At 42.6% G+C, this 12,755-nt stretch overlaps 1 long non-coding RNA gene across 1 annotated transcript; it reads left to right on the top strand.

Annotated features, from left to right (window-relative positions):
* The first annotated feature begins 5,767 nt into the window (after positions 1–5,767).
* On the top strand, positions 5,768–9,902 carry LOC119030155. The gene is made up of 3 exons (XR_005078187.1): positions 5,768–5,825; positions 7,313–7,404; positions 7,491–9,902. It is a non-coding gene; the product is annotated as an uncharacterized LOC119030155 (long non-coding RNA).
* The last annotated feature ends 2,853 nt before the right edge of the window (positions 9,903–12,755 follow it).

Raw genomic sequence — 12,755 nt, forward strand, 5'->3', positions numbered from 1 at the left:
TCCCTGCTTATAAAAGTTTATTTTATTTTTATTGGAGCGAACACATAAATTCACACTCTGTTAGTGTTCTAACTTTTGCCTGCATGAGTCAAGAACATTTTAACCTACCCTTGTAAACAACACAGTTGCATAATCTGGGTATAGCAACGGTGCCAAGGCGTGAACGTAATGGCGCGTTTGACTGTGACTTTATTCAAAATAATAGCAGCAAAGTTCAGGATGGAAAAGAAAAATGACGAAAAAAAAAAGAAAAACTCTGAAAAATAAAAGCGTGCCAGTCTTTCAGCCTCATCCCATCTGCACACCCTGGGTCATAATTCTCACAGCAGATGTCCGGGGATGCAGGGCGAAAAAAAGTATGTAATGATGTTAATATACGAGGCCAATTAGACACTCGGGCTCTCACGAACTGTGTTTCGCAGTGCAAAGCTGAGATATGAGCAGATTTTTGCCCTCCTCTCTCTGGGGAATTCTTGTTCTCTGACATCTGTGTCTCTGCCTCCTCTGCTCCAGGGAGAGGCAAAGTATCTTCACTCCACCGCTCTCGAACCCCTCCCACGTCAACATCGGCCTGCTGTAACTCCTCTGCTACCTTTGCCACCAATGCTGAGCCACTGCCGCTCTGAAAGTCAATATCAGGTGTGACACTGCTGACCTGATTGTCCTGGAGACATTTTCTTTTTTCATGATGTTATTTTCAGTTCTACTACGAAACCTGATGTTTCTATAAGATGTGAGATTTTTTTCCTCACACTCTTTGTGTCATTATGTGATGCTCCTCAGAAGCCCCTCCCTCTCTATTTTGCTCTCCCCCTCTGTAGACAGTGGGCTGCAGCAGGGGACCACGAGCCTCAGGGTGCAATATGGCCCATTTAATGTCCACAGAGACAGAGAGAGTAAAAAAAAAAAAACAACAGGAGAAGTGGTGTGTAAAAATAAACAATATTTAAAAACAGAATCAGAGCAACTACAACAATAACAACAACAAAAAAAACCCCACTGGAAATGTTGTTTTGCTGCCCTCTCTTTGGGGCCACGTCTCTTTCTATTTTTCTGTCCATCCCCCTGATCCCCAGCGCCCCGACGTCACCCAGTCCAACACTCAGCGGGGTCAGATGGCCAAACTAACTTTCATGACAAGAGCTGCGGCGCTCACAGCTGCTGCTCCGCACTCGCAAACAGCACAGTCGCTGGGAATGAATGTAAAACAGCATTTCTGGATACAGTTCGTGCCCCGAAGGATGGATAAAAAAAAAAAAAAAATCCATGTGCTCACTTATTCTGGAGCGCTGTGGAGGAAGAATGCGTCGTGCTGAATAAACATTCAGGGTCCAGCAGAGGCCAGGACCCAGACTGCCAAAACAAAATATAGATCGATAGATAGATAGATAGATAGATAGATAGATAGATAGATAGATAGATAGATAGATAGATAGATAGATGTCTCTGTATTTATTTACTTGTGTATTAATTCAACTAAGTTTATTTTTTTTATCTATATCCTCCATTAAAGTTGTGGTGCGTTTAATGGAATAGCTATTTAATCTATGTACAAAGCCATTTAATTATTTTTGATTTTGGCAGATTCAGATTCCCTCCATGGTAATTAGTTATCACATCAAACACTGTGATGTGGTTATATTTGCTGCTACAAAAGATAATGCCAGCCAGCCTTAGGCTCACCATTAGTCTCACTTTCACTCCGGTTGGTGCCAGTAGATATCAGGATTCTGAAGAAATTACAGCCAGGAAATGTAAGATTTTATTACCCTCGCGTACGCTGAGTGAACTGGTGAGAAAAGATTTGGTTTGTTAGTTTTGAAAACATTTTTTCTCTTTTCTTTTCAAGTGCTGGCTTACATTCAGGGAAACGTCTGTCAGAATGAGCGTACATCATTATTTTGTCAATCCAGTCAAATACAACAACTGCAGCCTTCGATTTTACTTTGTGTGCGCTTGACTGTGTTCTTGATAGAAAATTTAATCCACACACTTGAATCATGTGCTCATATTTCATCCCAATCAACCAAGAAATTCAAACAAAGCTGACTCATAAATCCTGTTCTCTAATTTTCATAGTGATATTCAGCAGTTTTGTTCAGTTTTTAATCCTAACTGGTCCCTTGTCCCTGACTCTTACTGTATCTATGATCACATCTTGCATCCCCATTAACCTCGTCCCACAGTACAGTTTGGTATCGCTGAAAGATTAATCAGCGGGGTAAATAATTAACCACACGGCAGCTTGGGGACCACTGGGTGAAGAAAGAGCTCCCTCATCTGAATCATCGCAACATTTTGCCCACTCATCTAATGAGCGTTTTGTGTGGGCTGTACCATCGGCACTAAAATATGAACCTTGAAATCGATACTTTGACAAAACTCAAGTTTCAACTTCTCAACAGATGAAAGCTCTGCTGTCATCAAAAGGCTGATATGATAATTAACTGGATGCTCCAGTGAACCAAGGCACAGCTCGTTTAAATTAATAATAACATATTCATTGATTCAGCCGTTCCCTCTTAAATGCACAGTATGTCATTTCTGCAGCTCGGGGGTCCGTCAGTCAGAAATGGGAACATAGAAGATGCAGTTTTTGTTACTCCTTGAAGTAGCATGGGATCCTGGGAGTTGTTGCCTTCATTGTTAAACAGCCACCATTGCCAATGAAAATCGATGTGACAGTGATTCAGAAATTTCCAGGAAATGACTTCATGACTTCCTTCCTTTTACCGTCCGATGTATCATCTGACGTTTCCCCAGAAGTTCCAAAGAAAGGTGACCAATTAGATGCATCATTACCTTGAATGAACTCGTGTTTTTTTTTTTTTGTCTGGGTTTGTGTTGGAAACAATTAGGATGACAATAACTGTTGTGTATTATATCTTTAACCTCGACTGTCAGCTCAGTTTATGCCTGAAACCTCGAAGAAGTTTGAATTTCTGTCTTGCGAGTTTGCAGTGTAGCTTTAAAGGCCAAAAAGTTCAGATATTTAAAGTGTCGTACCATGGAGAGTGTACTGAAGATTTACGATTGCGCAAATTAATCATGGTTTTAGCTCATTTTGGATTCATTTTTGTCAGATTACATTGTCTTAAAATGAGTTCAAGTAACTTGTAAAACATGAAAAATGATAAGAAGAAGAGGACAAATAAAGATGGTAAATTGGATGGTTCACATATAATGGATGGATGTTTGTGTGTGTGTGTGTATGTGTGTGATGATGTCTTGTCATTCATCGGAAGTCTGAAGGTCTGCTGGAATCATTTTTGGCACTTCCCTTTTTAGTTCAGCGCAGCAGCTGTCAGTGTTAAGGAGTCAGATTTGCACAATACTATAAAAAAATAAATAGTAATAAAAAATAAAAGTTCATTAAAGGTGTGCTTCCCGCACCAATTCACCCTCAAAAATGACTAGTACTTTTGTTTTTTTCTTTGTTGTGTTTGCCGTCCTCACTCTCATTACCATCTGCTATCAGGCTGACACGCTGACGTTATCAGCATATTTCATCATTATGTTGTTTTAGCATTCGGCGACTTGGCGATTGATGAAGGCAGCGGCAGCAAAAACAAGGTTGTTGCGGACTCTCACAGCCTGCGGTCGTGTGTTGGGAAATGAAATAAACAATTGCGGATCTCGTTGTTTATTGGCTGCATTGAACCCCAAAGTCAATAAACAGCATTCTGTTTACAATTTCTAATGTGTCCTCGAGCAGTTCATCATCTCGGAATATAAACTTGTCAGCAAACTGTGGCCTGCTGATGGATGAGCGTGTTGGATTTTATGAATAACAAGGCACTGCTTAGATAAACTTTATGAAAGCAGTTCAGAGACAAATGGCAGTAATCACACGGCCATGTGACGTCTTTTCCACTGTTTTATGAATTTTTTGCGCTGTGTTAGAGGTTAGAGGCGAGCGAGCAGCAGGAGCACGCGTGTTACTCCTCTCTCTGGTTTACTTTTAACATGTCTCCCATTTGCTCTTTCAGTCTTTCTGGGAAGAGGATGCTTTTGTTTACCCAGGCACTGATTCATTTCCAAGTACCACTGTTATGGGTTTTGACTTCATCTGTATAGTAATCAGTTCACTGGAATTTTTGTGATCTTGTTTTTTTTATAAAGAAGTTTTAACAAACACAACCCACAGGGCAGCAAAAGAATGAGCGTTCTTGATAACACTGAGCGACTAAATGTAGCATTTCATCTCCCCCCCCACTATCGCGTTCACATTACGACACCGCTGTTGTTCGAGTCATCTGTATCAGTTTGTGCACGAGCTAACGTTGCCAATGGTGCTTTCAGCCGGAATGCAACAACGGCACCGCTGCGCTCTGGAACCCATTATTTCTAATGGCTTGTGCCGCACCATGGCAGGTTTTCGCTTTGCTGAGCAAAAGCGGCGGGCAGCACCCACCCACCGGCCAGCACTGTGCTGAACCCCGCGGCAAGCACAGCTCAAACTGCATCCTGTCTGAAGGGCCAAGGACTCGCGCTAACGTTAACATCGCTAAAGCTAACTAGCTAACGTCAGGGCCAGACAGTTTGCTGGGAACACAGTGTTGAATTCTTATGTTTTTTTAACTCTAAAAACTGGCAACTACCAAGACTGTTGATCACTGACAAAACACAGACGCCACACGATACAAACGGCGTTCAAGTATTGACTCACAAACCTCGTCAGAAGCTGGAACCACCGGTCAGAATTCTTACACGGAGAGAAACTAAACAGTCATTTCGGACCTGTCATTTTAAAATGCAGGTTGTGATTAATAACCTTAATTACATTCATATTAAATTCTCCAGCTCCAGATTTCCCCTGGTAGAAAGCATGAAATCCTCATAAACACATTTGTGTGGTATCTGTATCAAATAATGTGGCAGTGAAATTATCGGATTCCTTTTGTATCTTTGTATCCCGGCACCAGTCGTGTCTGGTCACAGTTTTCCACCTGACACCGGAGCTGAGGTGTGTGGCGCCACAACCCGGCTCACTGTGTGTGACGGGAAAGGAAATCACAGAACACAGTGCCAGCAATTTTTTTTTTTTTTCTTTTATTTCAACTGGACAAACTAAACTACTGTGGGAGTTAATTTTTCCAATTTGTTGCTGTTATTTCCTTTTAGAAATGACAGTACAAGTAATGTGTAAATGCCTGAATACAAAAAGCTGATGTCTAACAAAGTGCCACTTTTCTATTTGCTGTATATCTAAAGGCTCTGCTCAGTTCAAAGGTGGGCACAGCTCTTCTGGGGTTTTAAACATCGTCAGTCAGAGCCCATATTTAGCCGAATGTGGTCCACATGCTCGCGAGTGTCCCGCCCATTTCATTGAGGATGACCTGGCATCTAAAAAAATCAATATTTTCTCAGGAGAGGAATAAAAAATTTAGATTTCGAATGTGTTTTCTGAGATACGATGCCAGTCATCTCTGCAGCAGGGGGTTTTGTGTGATGACAAGCTGGGCCAGGTTTATTGACATCTTGGAGAGAAGAGTCTGACCTCTGCAAGCCTTTTGGCAGTTTACATGCGGCGTGGCACTGACGTCGTGGTAGCATTTCAAGCATATGAGTCAAATTATGCAGTGACGTAATGGGTGTGTGTCAAAAACAAAGCACCCATTTTCTTGAGATGACTGGTCTGAATGGGTGGGTATAAGTGCATGGTGCTCATGTGCTTATTTCCAATCAGCCACAGCTGTATGAGGGAGGTGTTAATTCCTCAGAGCTTAAACTGCTTAATTTCCACCCACTCCAATAATGGCTTCATCTCAGCAAATGGAGGGCTGGTGCAGTTCACTCAGCATGACGGTTACCAGCCACAGCGGGTGAGTTTCACTTTGAATGAGGTGGATAAAAGGAGTGAAATAAAAACTGCTGCAACTCACTTCACTTCACACTTTTTTTTTTTTATCATCTTATTTTACTATTGAAGAACTAATGCAGCTATGAAAGGGGGAAATCAGTTTAAATGTTCATTTACGTAGTCAGTCAAAAATAAAACCAGCAATTTTTCAGCTGTATTTCTTTCTTTTTCCATGTTTTCCTTTCCTTCAGTATGTTATATACTTCTTGTGCATGTAAAGGATCTTCACAGATAAAAAGGCCACAGGCCACACCGACTGAAGCTCCTCTTTCCCACAGAAAACACTGCTCCTGAAATGCCTCGTCAGTAGTCCAGCCTTAAATTCCATGACTATGTGACATCACAATACAATCACCATATCACACATTTACATAACTTATGCCTAGACAATAGTTGGGCACTGTAGAAACTGAGTTAGCACAGCTGCTCTGTTGTTGTTAAGGGTGCTGGCTCAGGCATGTGTCAGAATGTTCAGGATTAAAAATGTTATAGTGTTTCAAGTTTATGCTTTTTGCAATGTTTACTCCTCTTTTAATTCTTTTAGCAAAAGTGACAATTGGTGATAGTATACAATATATACATGTAAATATTGAACATGAAAATGTAGTCCGTAATATCATTTATATAATGTCATCCGTCTTGGTTTTTTTATGCATTAGTTTAGACAAAACATAGCTGCACAGCTCTCCCGCAGTGTCTTGATTTGAGTGTACTTTCTGCATGATGTCTGACCCATGAAATCTGTGTGTAATCAAAGTCATCTTGAACTTCCATTTTTGCCCTGCTGTTACATCTCGCTCTGTCTTTTGGTTCATCGAGGGGGTGACTCAGCCAGACGAGAACAGTTTTAGAACTATTTACGCCTCGGAGGGAAAACAGCAATATTTTGGTCACTCGTCTGTCACTCATGAGCCTCAGAGTGCACAGTAACAAAGACAAGACATGTGACTGTCGGGGGGCCGTTTAATCACTCTCTGGAGCAACGTAAAGGTGACACATAGCGACGAGAAAAAAAAGAAACGTCTGTGTAATGATGCACTAAAGGTGCAGTGCACACATGCTGTAGGATGGCGGATTTGAGTGAACGGGCTGGCACGGGTGGGCGGGGGGTTTTGGTTTGACGCAGGGAGGGCAGAATAATAACTGTGCACTATTTATAGGAACACGACCTACAGTATGGTATCCTCGCAAAAATATGCTGCTGCACCATTTCATCAGCCGAGCAACTGTGAAGATATACATTATGTATTGGCTTGGTTTTTTTTTTCAACTGAGATCAATTAGCTTCAGAATTCAAAATAAATGAGTTAACTCCTTGTGATCTGGGTGCAGTCCTGTAGGCATGCCCACGTTGCTATGTACAGAGGAATAGGTCTGTGACACTAAGTAAATGCAACAATAATCAACATTAATATGCATGTGTTTTCTGGCTATGTTTTCTATTTACAGGTCACTGTAAAGGTCACTAGTGACTTAACATTTCTGCTGTGTGCATATTCAGCAGCAACAGATGCAATGGCAGACATTAGTCCCACGTTTAGGTGAGTATTACTATAGAAGTTCAACATTCATGTTTCCTGAGTCCTGAGACAGCCGAGGCGTGACTGGCTGTATTGTATCTTAATAGGCCTACAACAGGACTTATCACCCACCTACAACGCAGTACCGAGCTGCCTCCCCAGACAGCTAACAGCGATTCACACCTGGGCTCACCTGGTCAGAGCAACCCGCATGATGGACGGTTGGGTCAACGACTCTGAAACTCAGAGCTCACGCGTGTCCTCAACGAGTCTGTAAGGACACTCCCACACAAGGTTTAAAAGCCTGCAACTCCCCTCTTGTTAGTAAGAAACTGAAACACGTCCAGTTCCCTATGATACAGCAATTAGTTAGCAAGCTGGACTGAGAACCTTCATCAGCATCGAAGGTGTTGCATTTACTGCCTTCTTCGAGATTTGGAAACATGCCTCAGTACTCTGATCTTCTCCTGATTCCATGAAGAGAACTTTCACCCAGCTCTCATTACATTCTGTAATAAATCTACCCTGCTTGATCCTACGCTCTGAGAGAGCCTGAAGGCCTCTCTCAACAGCCTCTGCACACGACTCTTTTGATTCTTTCTGATTTTCTTCGGGCCTCTGCCGCGCAGATAATCACTGTGGCCAGAAGAGCTAGAATCTAATCTTCTCCTTGCAAAAACAATACTAATGTGCTTCCAAACGTCTCTGTTTTTTCCTCCCTTACGTCTTTCCTCCCTTGCCCACTTTCCCGGAATGACTTTATCTCGGCTCTGATTCTCATTACCTCCATCTCTTTCTTTCTTTTTGGACAGCCTGTTCACCATGCTGTGTGACTCTCCCCACACCAATACCGGGCTCTTTCTCACAGTCACTTCCCTTAACATCTCATCCATATGTTTACCATGTATGTAAAACTGTGCCTACACAGAGGCGAACTCTGAACGAATGACCAGACTGAGAATCCAACAAGCCATTTTAGTATGCTCTCACGGTCCTGTCAGCTCCATAAAATACACAATGCTCTGTGGTTCTGACCACATCTGATTTTAGGTACTTGGTGGCGAATATCTGCTGGTGCCTTTGACCGAGGCATTAGCCCAGAGCTGGATTTGGCCCCTGGGTGCTGCATGGTGGCTCCTCAGGGTAGGTTAAATGCAGACCAAGTGTCACTAAATCATTCTAAAGAATCGTCTTTGTCTTCTTCTGCTACTTGTGAGAGAACTGTTTTCCCACATCTGGGCTACTCTCATTTTCCCATCCCTCTATTTCTTGAGTTGCCCTGCACTGTTGTTGTGTACGTAACCGTTCATCCTCACGCCACAAACAAGCAAAGTGGTGTCTTTTTGTGTAGTTTTATGTACTTACTGTCAATGGGAGCTGATGGACACTTCAGCATATCTCCAGTTGTATCACCCTTAAGAAAAGCTTGCTTTACATCCTGACAGGATGTAAAACTGAACACGAAGGACGGACCAGGTCCTTGCCAGTTGATTTACGAAGATCTTAACGACACAAAAGCACATCATACAATGCTCCTAACATGAGTGTAATCCTGCCAGCTTCCACTCCCTGTACTTCCCCCTCCCCGGCTACATTTCCTGTTTTCCTCTCTTTCCCAACTCATCATCTGGAGAGACTGATCTCGCACATCTAACGGCCTCCTCTTGCCTCTGAATCTCCTCTACAGCCAGTTCCCTCCTGCTGTTGCTTCGCTCCATGTAGGCTGTAACTGCTGGTGAGCGAACTGCAGATGGTCTGGTGTATCTGTACGCTTACTGTCATCAAATACCTGCTTCAACTCAAGAATCTGGTCCTTATCAACACTGATGGACACAGGGGTGGGTACAGAGGTAGGCAGTTGACCCATTGGTGGCCCCATGTCCAAAACAATGCTGCGAAAGTGCCCTTTTAGATGCCCCCTATGGTGGATAAAACATAATTATGTGCCCCCTCTTCACTATACATATATCACAACTTTCTGTGGGTGCCCCTGTCATTTTTTTTTTTTTTTGCACTCCAGCCCCTCAACATCCTGAGTCTGCCAGCTGCTTCTCACCAAGAGCTGCATCACCACACTGACATAAACTTTTAGCTGACTTCCCTGAAACTGTCAGATTGATTTCCCTGGTTCAACCTGCATCCTCGCCCTCTTTGTTGAACTATCAATCTCACTAAACTTACTCATGTTGCCACTGAGATAGAGCTTGTCTACACCAATACATTGGTGATGATGTTTGAGAGATGTATATAACTGGAAATATATACACTATCTCCCCCTTGTGTTCATGCTCTAACAGGCCACTGGCAGCAAAGGACAGAATGCATTTAAATCATATCCATGTGCTCTCCTTCAGCGTTGAAATGAAGTCTGAGACTCGGGTGTCTGGCCAGTTGCCGTACCTTACTCGTTTAGTTTTGTCCTGTGACACACTTTATACTCTTGATTCAGAAAAGGAAAATCTTCCAAAATTAAATCATTGAAACTGGGAAAAAAATAACTGGGAGGGGAAAGATTAGGGCCAGGGTTATTACAGTTAATATAACTTAGCTAAAGGTGCATTAAGTAGTTTTAGTAAAGAAATCTAAGCTCCATTTTTTCTCTTCTGATTAACTTACAGTAAACTAATGATTCACTGTTGCTATAAACAACAATGCCAGAGACAAAAGAGCTCACTGGTCAGCACCCCGGACAGTGACACTCGATGCCGCCTTTGCCAGGGCGTATTCAGCACCTCGGTCAGCACTCGACCACTGGGGACAGGGGACCATACCCGCAAGCTATAGGCACTGAAAATCTCTGGTGTGACGGCCCTCTGGCTCTGCCAAGGTCGGTAGGTTTTGGCCTTTGCCCTGCCTGGGCTGATGCTAGTGTTTTGCCTTGCCCTTCAGATCCAGATAGGTCGATATCATGTGAGTGCAGCGCACGGCCAGTCCATTCAGTGTGTGTGTGTGTGTGTTTAGAATCAGCTGGCTCTGTTCCTCACCTCTCTTTCTCCTTTCTCACACCTTTTCTTTAGCTTAGTGACACATTCACACATCCAGGCAGCAACACTGCTCGATTGATCTTTTAAGGCTTTTAGGTCATTTATCGTTCTCAAATCTATTGACATTAAAGGTGCAACATTAAATTTTTTTTCAAAGAATAAAAGATGTCTGTGTATTGTGTTGAAGATATATTTACATAAATTAGCATGCCAACCAGCTAGCCGCTGGTCCAAAGCGCCTGTGCCACCGGTGTAAATACCAACTTCCCCCTGGTAGCTGCTAACTACACGGCCGACTGGGCTAACTAGCAAATGACAGCCACGGTCATAAATGTGTAAGGAAAATGCAGTTAGCATTTACTGAGGTGATGTGCTGCTCCTTATTTGTTTTAAGTATGGCTTCCCGTCCTTTGTCATGGCTTAAGAGCCAGGTCGTCACAGTAGCTTAAGCCCACCAGGGGCTATGAAAAGGAGCAGGAAGAAAAAAACAATGACTTTGGGTCAGGCCCAAAAAAATCATTCATCTCTTGTACTTTATGAGGAGAAACATCCAGCACAAACACTTACACATCAGGGCAAACTGATGCTGAAAGATATTGCAGCGCCTGTAACACATAATTCAAATATATTACGATCCATTTCCCATTCCGCCGACGGGCAAACTGTGTGTGATCATGTGTAATTAGCCGATGGATTATCAAATTGGCTTCCCTCCATCCTGGCTGGCAGCTTTGGCAGTCTAGCGGCCCCCATGCTCAGTCTTGTTGCCCACAGCTCTTGTTACCTGTGTGGCTGAAACTTTGAACATTGCGGGTCTCCTAAGCTTGGATCAAGAAGTTAAAATAAGTCAAGTTGGAGACTGAGGTGCTGGCAGCCACGCTGACTTCATGAGACCCATGATTTTCAGTCTGGGCTTCTGCCACCTTTACACAGCTTAAGGGTAGACCGGCCATCTGGAAATTCTGGGGGAGATTTGGGCTCGATGTGCTGCAACATCAGAGACACAGACAGCACAGTGAAATCTCACCTTCTGTGTGGTAGACCAGCTCAGTACAGGTGTGTGAGAGGAGTTTGGTGACGACGTTCCATAGACTTCCAAGACGTTTTTGGAGGTAGACAGAAATATTTCATCGATAGGACGCACAAGTGCCTGTATATGACCACGGGGCCTTCAACGCTTAGTAAAAGGTTGTAAAAGAAAGTGTTAGTAAAATGAATTATCTTATCATATTTTCAATTTAAAGACTCAAGTGCAGCTTTTCCAACCTCGTTTGCTTCCACAGTCGACCAAGTTTGAGTTTACTCTTCAACAGATGGTTGTGACGTTTCAGTTCAAATGATGCAAACATCGCAATATAACAACACATCTATTTTATCAATTCTTTTATTAACAGCAGCATTTCCAAGACCACCTGCGATTATTATCAAACTGATAATAGAAGACGTCGATCTATTTTTGTAAATAGAAATGTAATCTTTTATTACAAACGAGTATGAAACTCTCAGATTGTATTTAAATGTAATTGTTTTGTGGTTTCTTTTCTCCCATTTCTTTAGAGTCACAAGGCACAGGTGCATTTTGGGTTTTGTTTTTTTGTTTTTTACTGCTCCTGGCACTTTTTTCACACTTCATCTACTTCACATCATCCTTCACTTGCACCCAAAAATGTTGCTGTCTTGTTCAGAGAAAAAAAGAGAAAAAAAAAATGTATCTGATGTCTTTGTCTAAGCATCTCCGTCATACATGATTTAAAAAAGATGTTTTAAGGTGACCTTTATCATTAATCAATTAATTTTTTAAAAAAATGTTTTAAAACAAGTCCCCACCTACTTCAGAGTGCTCCGACACCGTTTTTGCCGTGGACTACAAAACGTCCCCCCGCCTTTCTTTTTGGCCTGGTGCCAGTTAAAAATGACTGATTTGCTCTTTTTTTGAACGTGTCCTTTAACATCCATAAGCCCCTTAACAGTTAACATGGCACGGCTGACACATGGATACAGCACTTCACAGGCTTCACTTATGGGCTTAACCAACACCCCCACCCGTGTTCGGAGGAATTCCGAACTTGGCCTCAGTTTAAAGACTCCTGCCTCCTCTCGGTCACTGACACAGGGGTCACATCCAGCATAATGGTACAACTGGGAGCGGGATGTGTTTCCTGATACTGCGGGTCAGAGTAGTGGGAAGTGGAGGGGCTTCAGGAAAATCAAAAAAATAAAAAAGAGAGAAGAAGAAGAAGAAGAAGAAAGAGCGGAGGGGGGGGGGCTTTATGAATGTTGCGCAAGAATGAAACAGATAGTGCGTAAAATGTGGTTGAATTCAAAGAAAGAGCTCTGCAAAGATCCCCCGGAACACAATAGTTCATTTGTAGCATTTTAGAAGTTCAT

The sequence above is a fragment of the Acanthopagrus latus genome, chromosome 12, assembly GCF_904848185.1.
Source record: "Acanthopagrus latus isolate v.2019 chromosome 12, fAcaLat1.1, whole genome shotgun sequence".
NCBI classification, from domain to species: Eukaryota; Metazoa; Chordata; class Actinopteri; order Spariformes; family Sparidae; genus Acanthopagrus; species Acanthopagrus latus.